The 17,638-nt window shown below is 36.5% G+C and overlaps 1 protein-coding gene across 4 annotated transcripts in view; it reads left to right on the plus strand.

Moving 5' to 3' along the window:
• B3GALT1 (beta-1,3-galactosyltransferase 1) overlaps positions 1-17,638 on the plus strand; it is a 371,348-nt gene that overhangs the window by 144,816 nt on the left and 208,894 nt on the right. For 3 of the 4 annotated variants that reach the window (XM_054549436.2, XM_024243918.3, XM_054549435.2), the window contains exon 2: positions 9,696-9,753. The exons of the other annotated variant lie outside the window; for it this stretch is intronic. The gene's annotated coding sequence lies outside the window, so the exon portion shown is untranslated. The remainder of the gene's footprint in view (positions 1-9,695; positions 9,754-17,638) is intronic. 4 annotated transcript variants of the gene reach the window in all.

Consider the following 17,638-nt stretch of genomic DNA (forward strand, 5'->3'; position numbering starts at 1 on the left):
AATGAAATAGAAGGGCTTGAAATCACTCTGCTACTCTTTAGGAGACTAAAACATCATGGGGATTCTTCTGTCACCAATGTTCTGATGGCCGCAGCACCAGCACCGTTATACTAATGCCCAGAGAAGTCAGTTGTCTCTACCTGTTTTTTTGTTGATACATAATATTTGTACATATTTATGGGGCATATGTGATATTTTGTTACATGCATAGAACATGTCATGATCAAATCAGAGTATTTGCAGTATCCATCACCCTCAAGTACTTCTCATTTGTATGTGTTGGGAAGGTTTTAAGTCCTCTTTTCTAACTATTTTGAAATATACAATCCATTGTTGTTAACTGTAGTCCCCCTACTCTTCCATTGAACATTAGAATGTATTCCTTCTAACTATATGCTTGTACTCATTAAGCAACCTCTCTTAATCCCCCCTTCCATCCACACACCCTTTCTAGTATTTGGTTACTGTCATTCCACCCTCTGTCTTATATGATCAACTTTTTCAGCTTCCACATACAAGTGAGAACATGCAGTATTTGTCTTTTTGGGCCTGGCTTATTTTAGTTAGTATGATGACCATCCATGTTGCTACAAATGACATGATTCCACTCTTTTTTTTTTTTCTTTTCTTTTGGATACCTCCACAATTGACTCATTCCTTGTTTGTATGCCTCACCTCTCTGAAGTCTGTGCCCATAGTTGCTGGGCCAATAATAGAAACAAATTACAGAATACATCAATAGTAGTGGCTATAGTGAACAAAGCAAGAAGTCAGAATCAGCAAAGCTGCTTCCTTTGTCAACATTTGGCAAGTATTTGTTATGCACAAGACACTATATAATACTTCTTTGGATACAGAATAAGACCAATAAGTGGCATATTTGAAAATTCTAGCCCTGTAGATCTACTATTGATGTGGGCTCATGGATAGAGCAACCCAATGAATTTTAGTTAATCAATTTGAAAATTAAGCTCAGAGATCCATAATTTCATAAATATTTCAATAAAGTTTAACTTAAATGTGTTTTAGGCTATTGTATGATATTGAAACATTTTCGCCGTACAGTAGCACTGCTAAAACAAAATAGCATTGGCACGGCGGTCATATTTCATAAATGAAAACACAGTTTAATGATATGACATTGTATGAACTTAAAAGAAAACTGATTTTTCAATGATCTTGTTTAAAGCAAGCTTTAATGCCCTTTGGCTTTCCATAGTCAGCAGTCTGCCGCGTTTCATGTGTCACTGTACCACGCAGTGAGATTTGTGTTTGAAACTTCTTAAGTCAGAGAGAGGGAACTAAAAGAGAGAACACATACTCCAGTGGCTCAAAGGAATGATCTGGTTGTTAGAGCTCAGAATAGGAAATTTTACCCAACATGCAAAATGTTAGAGATGTAGGAACTGACACTTTTACTTTCCGGAACAATAAATTTGATATTAACACTGGATCTATTAAGTTGTATAATTCTATTGTGTTTTTGTGCCTTCATTAAAAAAGAGGGGGTTAGGCTATATTCATGGTAAATAAGAAAAAATTTAAATAGAATCTTATTGATGGTTTTCAAGTCTTTCTTTAATATCAAGGTTTTAATGTTAATAGAGTCCATTAATACAGTGAGAAGAGCACCAATCTGGGATTCTAGTTGCAACCCTGATATTGATTAGCTGTGTAAACTTCGGCAAATTACTTTTCTGGTCCTTAATTTCCTGGTTTAACAATTCTGTCCCATCATTCTGTGCTTGTATTTTTTAATTCCATTGGCCTGCCTATGGTGAGAGCAAGGAGTATGCTTAGTTAATATTTTCACAAGTTTGAACTTCTAATTAAGATGTAAGTTGTACATATGCTCAAAAATGATTAGAGGTAAAAAGTAGCTATAGGAGCTCAAATATAAAGTATGCCTGTAATCTCCCCTTCTGGAACATACAATGTCTCCGGAAGAAATAAAGATAGAAAGTTACACATTATAAACCAGCATGGGTCATTAAGATATAGAAAGTTACATAGTGTAAGCTGCGATGGATCATTGTAAAATCCAGCCTAAGAAATGTCATGTTGCAAATTTGACTATTTCCACAGTACCCTCCTAGATTTCTGATACCTGGTTTGCCTATGATTTGAGAATTAATCTACATTTTAGTAATGGGTTTGTATTCTTAATCTAAATGTCGAAGCTTATAGAAATCATTTATTTTTTAAATATCCAGTAACCTGTAAAGATTCTTCAGTCCAAGCAGAAACACATTAAAGAAAGAAAGCCCATTCTTTTTGGTAACTCCTTCATAACTGTTTTCATAGTAAATTTTTTAGTAAATTGAAATTCTATATACCTTAATTTAATCCAAAAGCTATATTAGTGATTACTGGAGACTTAGATAGACAGAGATACAGAGATGGGCAATATTATGGCAAATCAGTTTCCTTCTAACATATACTCATGCAAATAAAGTAACCTTGAAGCACCAATACACTAAAAAAATTTTTTTTTCTTTTGGTCTATCTATGTGTAAATGATGTATCATTTCACAGATCCAGACAACAAAGCAGTCTGCTGCCATTGTTGATCAAAAGAAATAATTAAGTTGACATCCAAATCATTGAAGTATTAACTGGCCCCTGCATATGGTTAGCACCTCAATTCCATAATTCCTTGATGTCAAATCCCAAAGACCCCACCAGGAGAAATAGTGTCACTTGTGAAAGTGGATGACAGAAAATTTCTTTTGAGGTTATCTGGGACACATTGTAATTTGAGATGCTAAGAAAATTATTTTAAGATTAAATGATGGATTTGAATATTATTTGTCAGCACTGCTACAGGCAATAGTTTTGTATAATATGATGTTCCAAATAACATCTCTGTAGATAACATTCCTTTGATGTAAGCAGTATGTTGTGAGATGTGCCAAGCAGTTATAAAATATTTACCGACTATAGAAGATACGTTTTTTCCCTTAGAAAAAAATTGATGTTGCATCCTCCCACTTCTATTAATGCTGCCTAAGGCTGTCACCTCAACTATTGCCTCAGAATTGGGAAAGTGTGAGCAGTATAACACATTGTTCACCTTAACAGTAGTCTTCAGAGCCACCCCCATGCAGTGGAGTTTTCCTTAGACCACACAGTTTTTCAGACAGATCTATTGTAAATATTAATGATAACAGGTTACCTATGTTTTTTCTTTTCTACTCTCATGAAAGGCCTTGGAATATATTTTTTTCTCTTGTGGCTTTTATTTTTAAACTATCAGTTGCCTTGCTATCTAAAATTTTAATAAACTATGTCAAAGTCTTTAATTCACTTGTTTTACTGTAAGTTTGATTTTTTTCCACCTCAGAATCAACTCTCCGCATTAGCTGAGTAGATATTGTGCAGATCAGAAGTCACAAACTAGTGCCATCGGACCAGGTATATCCCATAGCCATGTTCGTTTTACACTGAACAGTATTATTAAAAACATTGAATTGGATGCCGGCACTTTAAAAAATGAGGCAGATTTCACAGGAAAATTCTTGACTTCTGGCTTTTCTTTATTATGCCCCAGTCTTCTTATTCCAAAGCTTAAAACTGGCTCATGGTGCTCATTTCCATTGCAGCCTAGTCTCTGTAGGCTTTTGAGCTTTGGACTTTCAACCTAGACAGACAGAGCTATCATCCCATAAATGAATATTTGGGATAAATTATTGACTTAACATTTCATAAAATTTTATATATTGAGCTCAACAATGGTCTGAATATCCTTGGGACATTATACTTGACCTTCTATCTATTCAAACCCTACCTATCTATAAAAGCATCTCAAAATGAATCTCTTCCGTTAACCTCTTCCTAATCCTACACCTCGTAAAAAGTAATTGAGAAATTTGGGTAAGGGCTAAAATATAGAGATTAAGAAATACAAAGTATTCTGTCAAAGTGCTTATGATTCAGCAGGAAAGATAGTTATCAGAAATAATACTTACAATTACCAGCACTATTTTAATAACCTCTGCCTATGTGGAATATTCTAAGTGCTAGGCATAGTAACGTTGTACGTGTCTATACCTGATATCTGTACTTTCTCACTTCCCATTTTCCATTCAAACCACTTCATTTACTCCAGGTGCTTCACTGCTCTACTGAAACAGCTCTGTTGAAGGCCATCAACGTTATCCATCTTTCTAAATCCAATAGTCAGACTTCATGACCAGGGGCAAGTTATTAATGTTTTCTTCCACAGTTTTCTCATCTGTAAAACTGTGACTAGAACATTACTTACCATATGGGTATTGTGCACACTAAATGAGATAATCTGTATAAACTCTCAAAACAATGGTTTGCAGATAATACAGGTACAACACATGTTAGCTGCTATTATTTTTATTACACAATCACTGCTTATTTTTTCAGTGGCATTTAACACAGTTGGGTATTCCATTCTTCTTAAAGCGCTGTCTTTTCTTGGCTTGCCTTCCATGACATTACAGTCTCCTGGTTCCCCTGTAATGGGACTGGCCGTGGTTTTCTCTACTGGCTCCTTCTCTTGTCAGCCCTGCAAATGTTGGAGTGCTCAAGGACTCAGTGGTGGGACCCCTTCTCATTCCTGTCTACTTTTTCTCCATAGTAATCATAGATTTAAGTGCCATCTGTGCTCTTATGAATATTCAACTTCTATCTCCATCCTTGACTTTCCCTAAGCTTTAGGCTTGCATAGCCAAGTGCCTTCTCAACATATCTATCAGGCATCCTTCATTGGAACTCCTAGTTTCCTTCACACATCTGTTCCTTCTATTTTGACTCTCTCTTCAGAGGTTCTGTTCTCCATGAAATAGCACAATGATTGTTTCTAAGTTTCAGATCACTCAGTCCATCTCTGTTGGTTGACAGATAGCTGTGAGCACCATCATCCCTTTGGTTGTGTGCTGGCTGATTACTCTCACTACAGACTTGGGGAGACAGAGCTCAACAGCCATCACAGTTTTCAACTACTCCCTGGGTTTATCACTTGCTACTCAAATTTTAGAATAAAAAAGGGTGATAATCACCAAAGATTTTTCACCGTCGGGGGGTCCAGTCAGGGATTTTATTTTGCCCTAGAAGATAGTTAACCTAAAGCTATATCTTAGTTTGTATTCATGTGCCATAAAAACCAGCCAGTATAAAAAGTAAAAATTTGGGACTATAAAACCAGTTGTTTTGTCCATGTTCAATGGACTAATTAGTTGAAATAATTTTATTTTCTGATTGCCTTCTTGGATTAGTGCTGTGTGACTACAATCTATCAGAAGAAAAATAACCTCAAACTTGTCCTCCTGAGAGCTCCATTGAAATCTCTGCTCAAATGTCACCCTATTAGGAAAGGTCCTGACCTGATCTGACATTGATCTTAAAAAACATTTTATGCCGGGCGCAGTGGCTCACGCCTGTAATCCCAGCACTTTGGCACTCCATCACTCTATACTCACTCAGGAGAGGAGCAAGGCTAAATATAGCGTATAACCTGCCTTATTTTTCTTCTCATATATTATATATTTACTTGTTGAGTTGTTGTGGTTGTTGTTGATATCTGTCTCCCTCTTCAGGAGTGTAAACTTTGCAAGAAGAGGGGCTTCATATTTTGTGCTCCTATTGTATTCCCAGCACTTAAACATTGGCTAATATAATATTAGGCATCCAATAAATAGAAACTTATAAGTGAATGAATCCTATTAATGTGTAAAATGTATAAAAATATATATTTTTTATACTTTCAGAGGACTCATCCTGCATTATTTCAACAAAAAAACTAAGACCATAGTTATGTGTAAGGATGTAAAGAACCTGCCAATTATAAAGTTGCTTGGAGCTGCAGCTTACTTTATAAGAATTTTAAAAACATATAACAATGGAGTAGGTTAACTTTTATGAAGATAATTCTTCATATAAGTAAGATAAGCTTTGTGCACATACCATCTATGAAATTCTGTTACAAACAAAAGATAAAACTAGTATACATTAAATCTGTGTTTGAGTTTACCTACATTAAGAATGAGACATTCAGAGCCTTCTTTTACTCTTTGTTGATGATTCAAAAATTTGGGGGATATTATCTCTTTGTGTATATGCCGAAATTGATCGTGTTATAAGTGGCATTTAATAATACATATTGGGATTGGATCAAAAGGCATCACATCTGTGGTTTACATCATCCATCCATTGGCATTGCTGGCCAGAGAGGTGCACTGGCATGACTTGGGATCTGATGCAACCGTCTCATGTTAAGTGGTAGGGGAAAGAAAAGAAAAAATGTGAAACCAAAGTAGTCTATGAAGAATTGGAGTAGTCATAGAAAACTTGAATTTGGGATGCTGGCCCAGACCACTGATAATAGAAAAGGAGAGGAAAAGAAAAAAGCAAAAATCCCAAATGATTCAAAACATGTCATAACTTCTTTTCCCGTAGTCATCATGCTAAATGGGAGAGGTCTCCATACACCCAGCCTTCCTAGAATTAACACATCCTTCCTAAAATCTTCCCTTTTATGAAGTTTGTTTAAACTGAACAGTATCTGTTTACAAATGTATAAGGTGTGGGTAAACTGGCAGTATGATTTATATAGGTTGGCGAACCTCAGACACCATAGGCAGACTGGTCTGTGGGAGCAGTTATACTCCTGATTATTATCATACAAGTTATTTATGGGGATAGCTCTTTTTGCCAAGTGAACCAGAGAACTGAAGAAGTTGTTTTGAATTGTCTTGTCTTTACCTCTCTCTCTCTTTCATGTTTAGACAGTGTCAATTGTAAATTGGGTGGGATTAGCAATGCAGAAAAGAGAGAGAAGAGGAGCAAAATACAACCCAAAATTAAAAAGTAAAGTAAGATAAAAGAGCACAAAATAACCATAAGAGTTCAGTTTTCACAGTTTTAAGGAGGTGTTTAGAATTGTTAGAAATAATTATTTTGTATCATGATAGTTATTAGTTTCCATACTGGCAGAAGTGGATACTCATTGGAAGGCCAGTTTTGGAGTAAATGGTCAAAAGTCAGAGTTGGGTCTAAAGAAAGAACACAGATGAATGAGTTTAATTAAGGTGTTTTGGATGAGAGAAAGCAAGTTCTTACCAGTAGAAAACAAACAAAAAAACCTCATTATATCTTTAAAAAAAAATGGGAAGGGACAATTTCCTGGAGGACTTGAAAGGAGCACCACCATTTATTTGACTGACATAATTTTCCAGTAAAAAGCCCTGAAAACCCTGTACCCAGAGTAGCTAAAGGAAACATTTTTCAAGCTCACGTATTGATCTTAAAAAACGTTTTATGCTGGGCACAGTGGCTCACGCCTGTAATCCCAGCATTTTGGGAGGCTGAGGCGGGCGGATCACAAGGTCAGAGATCGAGACCATCCTGGCTAACATGGTGAAACCCCATCTCTACTAAAAATACAAAAAATTAGCCAGGCATGGTGGTGGGCGCCTGTAGTCCCAGCTACTCGGGAGACTGAGGCAGGAGAATGGCACGAACCCAGGAGACAGAGCTTGCAGTGAGCCGAGATCGCACCACTGCACTCCAGCCTGGGAGACAGAGCAAGACTCCGTCTCAAAAATAAATAAATAATAAAAAATAAAAAATAAAAAATTATTAGCTTTTATTCTGGCTAATACATTCCTAATAGATTTTCTTTTGCACTTCCAAACAGGGGCCCTCTTTCCAGAATTTGCCATATTGTTATCTAAGCTTAGCACCATTCAGACTCAGAGCCGTGTTGATCTAAAGTGCTTAATTGCAACTGAATATTTACTAGAGAAAGTCTGAAACTTCACTTTCAGAATATTTTTCAATATATTTCCCATTTATTCTGAGTACAGCACCATAGAGAGTACTAGGAGCTTTCTTTATCTTCACCATAATCCATCCCTCTTGTTATCTTTAAAGCAAAACTCCTATTGAGGCAGGCAAGACTAAGGGTGCTGACTTTTGAATGGACTCAGCCATCCACCGTTGCTCAGAAAAGGATGCCTGCAGAATTGACCACCAAATGCTCCCCAACCTGATTTATTTTTTACAGCTCTTCCAGATCTTTTCTAGCAATACTTTTATGAAACAAGAATTACTCTAATGGAAGATAATTTTTAAATTTCCTGGCAATATTAAATTCTTCTCCAAAAAGTCATTAATAGCTTTTTGCAGGAGCAGGGTGATGCAGACAAGATAAAATATTTAACTATCAAATTATGAACACAGAAAGGTAAAGCTGTGAATATTATCAGAAATCATAAGCACTGGTTGACTAAGGACTAAATTGTCAATACATCTCATGACACTTCACTGGTTTTAGAAGTGTTTACACTTGTTCTACCCTTGGCCACTGCCAATAATTTTTTTTTTTTTTTTTTTTTTTTTTTTGAGATGGAGTCTCACTCTGTCACCCAGGCTGGAAATGGAATGCAGTGGCACGATTTCGGCTCACTGCAACCTCTGCCTCCCAGGTTCAAGCAATTCTCCTGCCTCAGCCTCCTGAGTAGCCAGGATTACAGGCATGAGCCACCATGCCCGGCTAATTTTTTTGTATTTTTAGTAGAGATGGGGTTTCACCACGTTGGTCAAGCTGGTCTCAAACTCCTGACCTCAAATGATCTGCCTGCCTTGGCCTCCCAGAGTGCTGGGATCACAGGTGTGAGCCACCACACCAGGCCCAATAAAAATGTATACTTGAGGTGGGAGTGGGTGATTGCAGTGTTTGTGAAATGTCTGTGTGAGTTTACCATAAGGCGAATGGCTTCAAAAGCTATAAATGGAAATGCAGAAGTGACTTCTGAGTAAATTGTGTCAGCCTGAATGCCCTTTCCTGGTGAACAGTTTTCTGTACCTTTTCTGAAATCACAGAATATTAAGTTGAAAGAAAGCATAGAGATGATCTCTTTTGACCCCTCTTTTTATGGGCATCTGAGGTTTGGTGCAAAGAAGTGATTTGGTACAAATTAAATTTCCTGAGGATAAATCAGGAAAGACAACCACAAGCTCAAAAAGCATTACAACAGACCTAGTAAAAATGTGGGAGCTGTTCTAAGTGAACCAGCAGGTTGGGTAAAGGAAGATAAGGCCTCCTTGATTTAGCCTTCCGGGTCACTCATGGGTAGGACCCAGGGTTTCTGCCAAACTCCCCTCTAAGTCATCCAGATCAGAAAGCAGTTCTTTCCTGGTGTGAAGGGAGCAAGAGAGAACTATTTTATTATTACCCTGTTCCTCTTCCTTCTCCTAGTGCCTACCCACCTCAGATTCTCTTCGTCCAACTCACCAGTGTAGTTGCTTACACAGCTGAAACTACCTTTTTGTGAGTTGCTCTCTTTTGCTCTGTTTCCCCCCACCTGCCATCACAGGATCTTCTAATGATACTCGTAGCCACAGCAGTGGAAAATCAGATACTTGTAAAAATGCATCTAGCAAACAGAGCTGAATTGGCACAGTTCTGAAACCATTTATTCCCTGAGGGTGAGTAAGGACCCACTCCCCCTTGTGAGAAGAAAAAGAAAGAAAAAATGACAAGAAGAGAAAGTAATGGCCCAACAAATGATTGGTCAGCAATCATTTGTTAGTGAAATGCACCATTTTTGTGACAATAAATTTTGAAATTGGTTGTATATTATTATAAGATTTGTGTAGGGCTTTTTTATTTGCAGCATTTATAAGATTTTAATCTAAATGTATTTTTTCTTCTCTTGAAAAAGTTCTCTTGCTGTGCTGCTGGGTCCTCAGAAGTGTTCTAGAGATCGCCTCTTTGAAAGCGTAAGTGTAAAGTTTATTTGGCTTACTGTAGTTTCTTATTTTGGTTGCTTTTGATCCTCAGTGGTCTCATCTCACCTTCCATACTAGAAAATTGCTTTTATTAGAATAGAGAAATCACCTGCAAGAAAAGCCAGCTTAAAAATTAGACATGAACCTTCTCAAGTATATTTAATGTACATCTCAGAAAGGAAGTGGCCATGTTCCCCATGAAGGTATCTACACAGCTTACACAATGAGGCTAGTAGGGACCCCAGATGCATGTATGCACAAATTTTCCTGAAAATCCAACTCGACTGTTTACATTTGAGTTTATACTTGACCTGGCTTATATTTCTTACAGCACTAAGCTGAGCATGAACAGGAAAGGGAAGCCCTGAGGGGTATACTTCCCTTAAAGCAGCAGCTTACGTGCTGTGTGGTACCCTGTAACAGCATTTCTCTCATCCCATAAGTCTTTGTTTCTTCATCCTTCTGTAGAAATAGACAAATGCAAGAAGAAAGGCAGAATCCTTCCATGAAATAATGATGCAATATGCTGACTAATTTTTCCAGAGTATCCTTAACATTTGAAACCCTTTGAAAGAGTACTAGAGGTGGTGAAACAATGACTTTCAAATCTGTATTTTCTGACCTGGATTCTCTCTCTACTTCCTGTTCTGGATGTCTTCCCTAGAGGAAATCATTAAGATATGCATCTGGGCTCTCAAACTCAGAATGTTCAAGTGGACTCATTGTTCATGCCACAAATCTAGTTCTTTTTCCCAGTCACTCAATTTTTTATAGTGTTTCTGCTCGCCTTGTATTTTTCTTTCTTTATTTTTTAAATTTTGTGGGTACATTGTGGTTGTATGTATTTATGGGGTACATGAGATGTTTTGATTCTGGCATGAAATGTGAAATAAGCATGTCATGAAGAATGGGGTTTCCGTCTCCTCAAGCATTTATCCTTTGAGCTACAAACAACCTAATTTCGCTCTTTAAGTTATTCTAAAATGTACAATTATCTACTCTCCTTTTAGTTTCTCATCTTACAAAACTTTGAATCATGATGAATTTTTCAACTCTAACTCGTCCTTTTAATTAATCTGCCACTAAATTTTATGCTTATATAATCTTTTCTTTCAATCTCAGTCTAATCATCCTAGCCTCATGATAATCTTACCTGGATTACCCTAAAAACCTCCTGAATAGTCATCTCCCTATTATGATATCTCGAATTTTCAGTTCATTATAAATACCATTAAATTTATCTTCTAAAATTCTGCTCTTATCATATGATAACCTTGCTCAAAGCATGAAGGATAATGTCCAAACTGTGCACACAGGCGTTTAAGAACCTCATTGATCTGGTCCCAAGATTCATATCCAAACTCGATTTTTTTTTTTTGTACAACATAAACTATTACACTAAGCAAAGTCCTTACTGTCTCATGTATCCCCCTTCCCATGTCCATCTCATTATGCTCCTTTCTTAAAGGAAATGTCTCTACTCATCCCATTTCTGTCCAATTCCTACCCATTTCTTAGGATACAATATAAATCCAATTTGCCATATGGAATATTCTTACCCATCTTTGCCCCACACTAATGTATAGATTTCTCTTGTGTTCAGTTAAAATTAAGTATAATTTAACACCAAATTATTTTCTGCTTCATGTGTATTTGTTGTTCAAGCTAAGTGGGTGCTTTTAGTGGCATTTTGTTTAGCCATCAAAGGCCACAGGTGCTCTATAAATGCCTTTAATTACCTTATCTTTATTTTTCCATATGCCACCAACTCATCCTCTTTTATGGGAACTATTTCATCCAGTAGCTCCCGTTTAATTGCTTTGCCTCATACTTCTGTTTTTTCTCCATTAGATTGACTACTACTGGATGTGGTCCCTGGATTTCAGTTTGGTTTTCCCATTTATTATTCCTTTTAACCCCCATTAACCCACCTCCATGCCTGAGTCAGACTCAGAATATTCTTTCTAGGTCAATTGCATTGGCTTCTGCCTGCCTCCACGACAGGCAGAGGAGATGACAGTAGATTTTATAGCCTTTCACTTGCTCAAACTATATAGTGTCACACTGTGACCATAGTAAGAGCAAATAATGTTTTTTATTGACTCACTGGGCCTGTAGAAAAGATTTTTGTTTTTATCAACACAGCTTTACCACTCCTACCTTATCCACAGATAATCCCTTACTTTTCATTTTTTAAAACTGTTTGATTTACTTTTTAATATTAGTCAATTTTTCAAAGATAAACTTTGGCATTTTTCATTTGCATTTACTCTAATTCATGCATAACAAATGTAACACAGAATTTCCTTCTCTTGTTTTTATTTTTATTGAGGCAAAATTCATGTAACATAAAATTAACCATTTTAAAGTGTATAATTTAGTAGCATTTAGTACATACACAATGGTGTGCAATCATAACTACCTTAAAGTTTTAAAATATTTTTGTCACCCCCAAAGGAAACCCAGTATCCATTAAATAGTCTCTTTACATTTCTCTCCTTCCCCTAGCCCCTGACAAACACTAATCTGATTTCTGTCTCTAAGAATTTACAAATTCTAGATATTTCATGTAAATTGAATTATACAATACAGACCTTTGTGTCTGGACTCTTTTACTTAACATCATGTTTTCAAGGGCCATCCATACCAGTGGATATGTATCAGTAATTTTTTCCTTTTTAATGACTGAATAATATTCCATTATATGGATACGCTACACTAGCATGGTTTTCTTAATTTGATTTTTGATTGATTATTGCTTTTGTACTGAAATACAATTGTTTTTGTATGTTGATCTTGTATCCTACAAGTTTACCAAATTTGTTTATTAGCTCCAATCGTTTTTTGTTTGTTTTCTGTGGATTCTTTAGGATTTTCTATAGGTAAGATCATTTCATCAGCAAATATTCTTGCCTCTTCCTTTTTAGTTTGAATGTCCTTTATTTCTTTACTTGCCTAATTGATCTTACTAGAATTTACAATACAATGTTGAATAGATGTAATGAATGTGTGCATCTTTGTCTTTTTCCTGACCTTAGGGGGAAAGCTTTAGTTTTTTCACCACTGTATATGATGTTAGCACTAGCTTTTTCATAAATGCCGTTTATGTGCCTGAGGAAGTTCACTTCTATATCTACTCTGTTGAGTGATTCTGTCATGAAATAGTTTAGATTTTTTCAAATACTTTTTCTGCACCAATTAAGATGACCATGTTTTTTCCTCTCTTCATTCTACTAATGTGATATATTGTATTGATTGGTTTTGTTTTGTTGAACCACCCTTGCATTTAGGGGACAAATGAAATGCAAGGGTGGTTCAACAAAAGAAACCACTTGATCTTTGTGTGTGTGTATATATATATATATACATACACTATGTATATATATATATATATACATACACTATGTATATATATATATATACATACACTATGTATATATATATATATATATATACACACACTATGTATATATATATACACACACTATGTGTATATATATACACACACTATGTGTATATATATACACACACTATGTGTATATATATATATACACACTATGTGTATATATATATATACACACTATGTGTATATATATATATACACACTATGTGTATATATATATATAGTGAGAATATATATCAGAGAACCACTTGGTCATGTTATATATACATAATCCCTTTGATAAGCCGCTGGATTCATTTTGCAAGTATTTTGTTGAGAATTTTTACATGTTTATGCATATGTCATATTGGTCTATAGTTTTCCTTTTTTGTGATATCTTTATCTGGCTCTGGTATCAAGATAATGTTGACTTCATAGAATGAGTTAGAAAGTGTTCCTTCATTTTTTGGAAAAGTTTGAGAAGGATTAGTATTAACTCTTCTTTAAGTGTTTGGTAGAATTCATCAGTGAAGACATCTGGTCAGGGACTTTTCTTTGCTTGGAGGTTTTTGATTATTGACTCAATCTCTTTACTTGTTATAGGTCTACTCAGATTTTCTATTTCTCTTTAAGCAAATTTAGTAGCTTCTGTGCTTCCAGAATCCCTTACTATTATTCTTCATCACATTTTATTTCTTCTTCCATCTTCAAAGATTAAATAAAGCTGAAGTTCAAAGAAGAAATACTCCCTCTCTGAAAGTAAATCTAAATGGAAATATGCTAACAGAAGTAAGCCAATTTCTTCACCAAAACAAACCAAATGAGACAAAAGAATATCTCTTCCTTTCATATAATAAATGCTCCTTAATTATGTGTTCCCCATGCTTTAAAACAAAATTCTTAAGGAAACAGATGTTAGATTTGACCTTTCAAAGCCTTTTCTAAACCTGTTTTTTTCTAGAAAGATAAATTGTCCTGAGATTCTCAGTGAAAAAAGCATTCAGTATTTATGCAATGAACTTTTGTTAGGGAACTCAGAATACAATTGCTCCAGTCCTTCTCATGTTGCCTTCCCTAGAAATTCTGTAGCACCTTTATATGTGTATCCAGGTATATTCCTGGAAGAGCAGAAAGGTTGTGTGGGGGTGTGTGTGTGTGTGTGTGTGTGTGTGTGTGAGAAAGAGAAAAGTAGACACTTTATTTGTGATTATTAGTCACTCTAAGAATAGGTAGAGTTTAGTCCAGACAGTACTACCCATACCCCAAAACTGTCTTCCGATAACTTAACATCTTCATTACTTTCCCTGTATATTCATTACCTCTTATAACCTGAGTCACTAAATTATCTTTTAACCTGTGCAGTCAACATAGTTATGTTTCTTCATTCAGAGAAAAAAAGAGGTAAGTGCTAAGATAACCACACACAGCCAGCTGCTTCTATTCCAAGTTCATTCATTCAATTAACTTTTATTGAACACCTACTGTGTGCCATGTATCCATTATGTTAGACTTTGAGTACACAATGTTTAACAAAACAGACATGTTCTGTGAAAGATTCAGCCCATGATTCCTTTTATCAAAGACTCAGTTCATGAGAATCTTACTTTTACCACGTGCTGAGTTCAATAGTGCAGTTGAACAACAGTTGAAGGCTCACATACCCTTGGAAGTTAAATAGTAATTCAGCAACGACCCTAGAGTTCTGCTCCCTGGGAAACATTTAATGGTGTTACCCAGGAAGTATCATGACACCTTACAAAGGGGCATCTGTTTGCAACTCTAACCCTGACAAAGAAGCAATTCTTCCTGCCAAAGGGAGTAGAAAAATCCCTTCCCTTTGCCCCAGCACACCCCACACCACTGATCAAGCAGAGAATTCTGAATGCTTACAATAGACAGAAGACTGCAGGGTCAACCAAACCCACAAGAGCCACCCCAGGGTTTAACAAGGAAAGCAGGAAGCCAACATTTTGCTGAACATATTGGGGGGAAGCAAAACCTTGAAGCCATTGACAGAGGCTGTACCCAGCACAATCTCAACAGCCAAGAGTGAGATAATTTACCAACAGCTAAGAGCACAGAAAGGAGAAAGCAGCCAATCTCAGAACAGACAGCTTGGGAAAAGAGTGGTCCTGGCTAAAGAAAAGATGACCAGCAGAGCCAAAGCCATACAAGCTTGTTCTTGTTTTAGTGGTGTGGAATTGTGGGTGGCCCTAGGATTGAATTCTAGCTCTGCCACTATCCCAGTGTGACATTATGTAGCTCACTGACCCTCTCTGAAACTTGGATGTTTTATCTGTAAAACAAGCGTGCAGCATTGTGAGGATTAGAGAAAACAAATATAAAGTAGACATTCAATAAATAGCAGCTACTTTTATTCTGAAGTATCTGTTCATTCATCACAAATGAATTCCTCAGTAGTCTTCTTAAAGTTCCAACATTATCTTTTGTTGTTAAGAGTCTGGTGTGAAATCAGGATGCCTGCCTTACAGATTCCTTTTAAATGATTTATTTCTGCTTAAATGTGGTACACCTTATGATGCCCTTATTACATATTAATGATATATTTATCTGTGTACTTCATGTCTCCCACTTCATGCACCCTCTATAATAGGTGCTCTTTCAGGCCAGACCCATGTCTCATTCATCTTTGTCCCCAGTGACTGTGGTAGTTTTTGCACATAGTAGGTATGCTACATATATATATTTAATATTCTGTATGTCTTTCTTTTTATCACTAAATGCCACATTTTCATACATCTTTTAACTTAAAAAGTCATACCATAAGAAAAATGAAGTTGTTTGTGTATTTATATGGATGTGTACCTATGTATGCACATACGTGTGTGTCTTATGTGTAGAAAAAGAAAAACCACCTCCCCTATTAATACCTGAGTGCCTACACATCCTAAGGATTTGTGGAGAATACCTTTCTCATTTATTGAAGGGAATATCTACAAATGGGATTTGTAAAAATGTGTATATATGTTAAATGCCAATGACAGTAAAAGCACATAAAGAAAACTCTTCTTCTGTGCTTCAAAAATAAAATGTAGTCATTTAATTTGTGTGTCAGTTGTTGATTTATCACCTAAAAAGTATTTAGTACAAAAAGGTCTGAAGAAATTAGGATTCAAAACAGCAGGCAGCTACCCAGTTGTGGTCAATGTGGGCATTAACCACAGTGCTTTATTTCCTAATGATTATTGCTAATTTTAGTCTTCAGACTTATATATAGCAGTTTTAAAACCCCGAAAATTCCATGAGTTCTTTTGTTAAAACTCAGCCTTGCCCATGATGATCTCACTGTTAATTATTTTTTAATAAGTAGCTTCACTCCAAGCATCTGAGAACCTGTTTGAGCTGCCAACGTTAAAAGATAGAAATTGCAGAAAGAGCAGCAATATCTCTCTGGAATCACAGAATTATCAAGGCTTCTAAAATGAAAGGCTTTAGAGGTCAGCAGGCTCAACTTCCTTCCCTGTGCACTGCATTCCTTCACCATGATATTTACAGGAGATGTTGCAGGCTCACACTCCTAATAGGCTTCCTCATTGGCCGAGCAGTACCTGCACCCAGTGTCGAGGGTCTATGCTTGAGTCCCCTTAACACCACAAGAATTAAAGTAGCAAAACCACCTCAGTAGCTAAAAGGTGCAAATATATGTGCCACCACTGCCAGTGCCCTGGTGGGAGTTCACTGGTTGGCTCCATTTAGTCCTCCTTTGCTCAGTTCATCACCAGCAGCCATCCAAGGTCCCACCATGCATTCTTCAGTCTTAAGAGTTATTTTTCTGAGCTGTTGAAGTTACCTATTCACAGTAGATCTGTGGGGTTGGTAGGCAAAGTCTTGGATGTGACTCCATTTAGACAAGAAACAGGAGATGCCAAGCTGGCTACCTGAATGGACCATCCTGAAGGGCAGTACAGTGGTGGTTAAAGTGTGGCCTCTGGAGTCAGTTTGGCTGGTTGACATCCAGGCTTCAGCGCTTATTACACCTTGGGTATATCACTTTTTGTGCCTCTGTTTTCTCTTCCAGAAAATGGAAATAATAAGAGCACTTATTGGATTATGTGAAGATTAAATGAGCTAATACTCATAACACACTTAGACTGCAAGTCATTTAGAATATATTTAATAATAATGCTATCTACTATTAGTCTCTCATCGGGTAGGACTAAAGACAAAACTAACTCCTTATTACCAGCTTCTGCTGACCTCAGAGGCCTCACCCTGTGAAATCTATTCCAGGCTTTCTGCTCCCCACTTCTCCCAGCCTAGGAATGAGTGAGAAGGGGGAGCTAAAAACTAACTCTGAGAGTCTGCGTCAGAATGTTCTCTCTTTTGCCAAACTCAACTGCTTTTCGTTTTCTCTCGCTCTCTTTTTTTTTTTTTTTTTTTTTTTTTTTGAGACAGGGCCTCACTGTGCCACTCAGGCTGGAGTATAGTTGCTCAATCATAGCTCACTGCAGCCTCTTGGGCTCAAAGGATCGT

This window comes from Pongo abelii, chromosome 11 (genome assembly GCF_028885655.2).
Source record: "Pongo abelii isolate AG06213 chromosome 11, NHGRI_mPonAbe1-v2.0_pri, whole genome shotgun sequence".
In the NCBI taxonomy this organism is placed as follows: Eukaryota; Metazoa; Chordata; class Mammalia; order Primates; family Hominidae; genus Pongo; species Pongo abelii.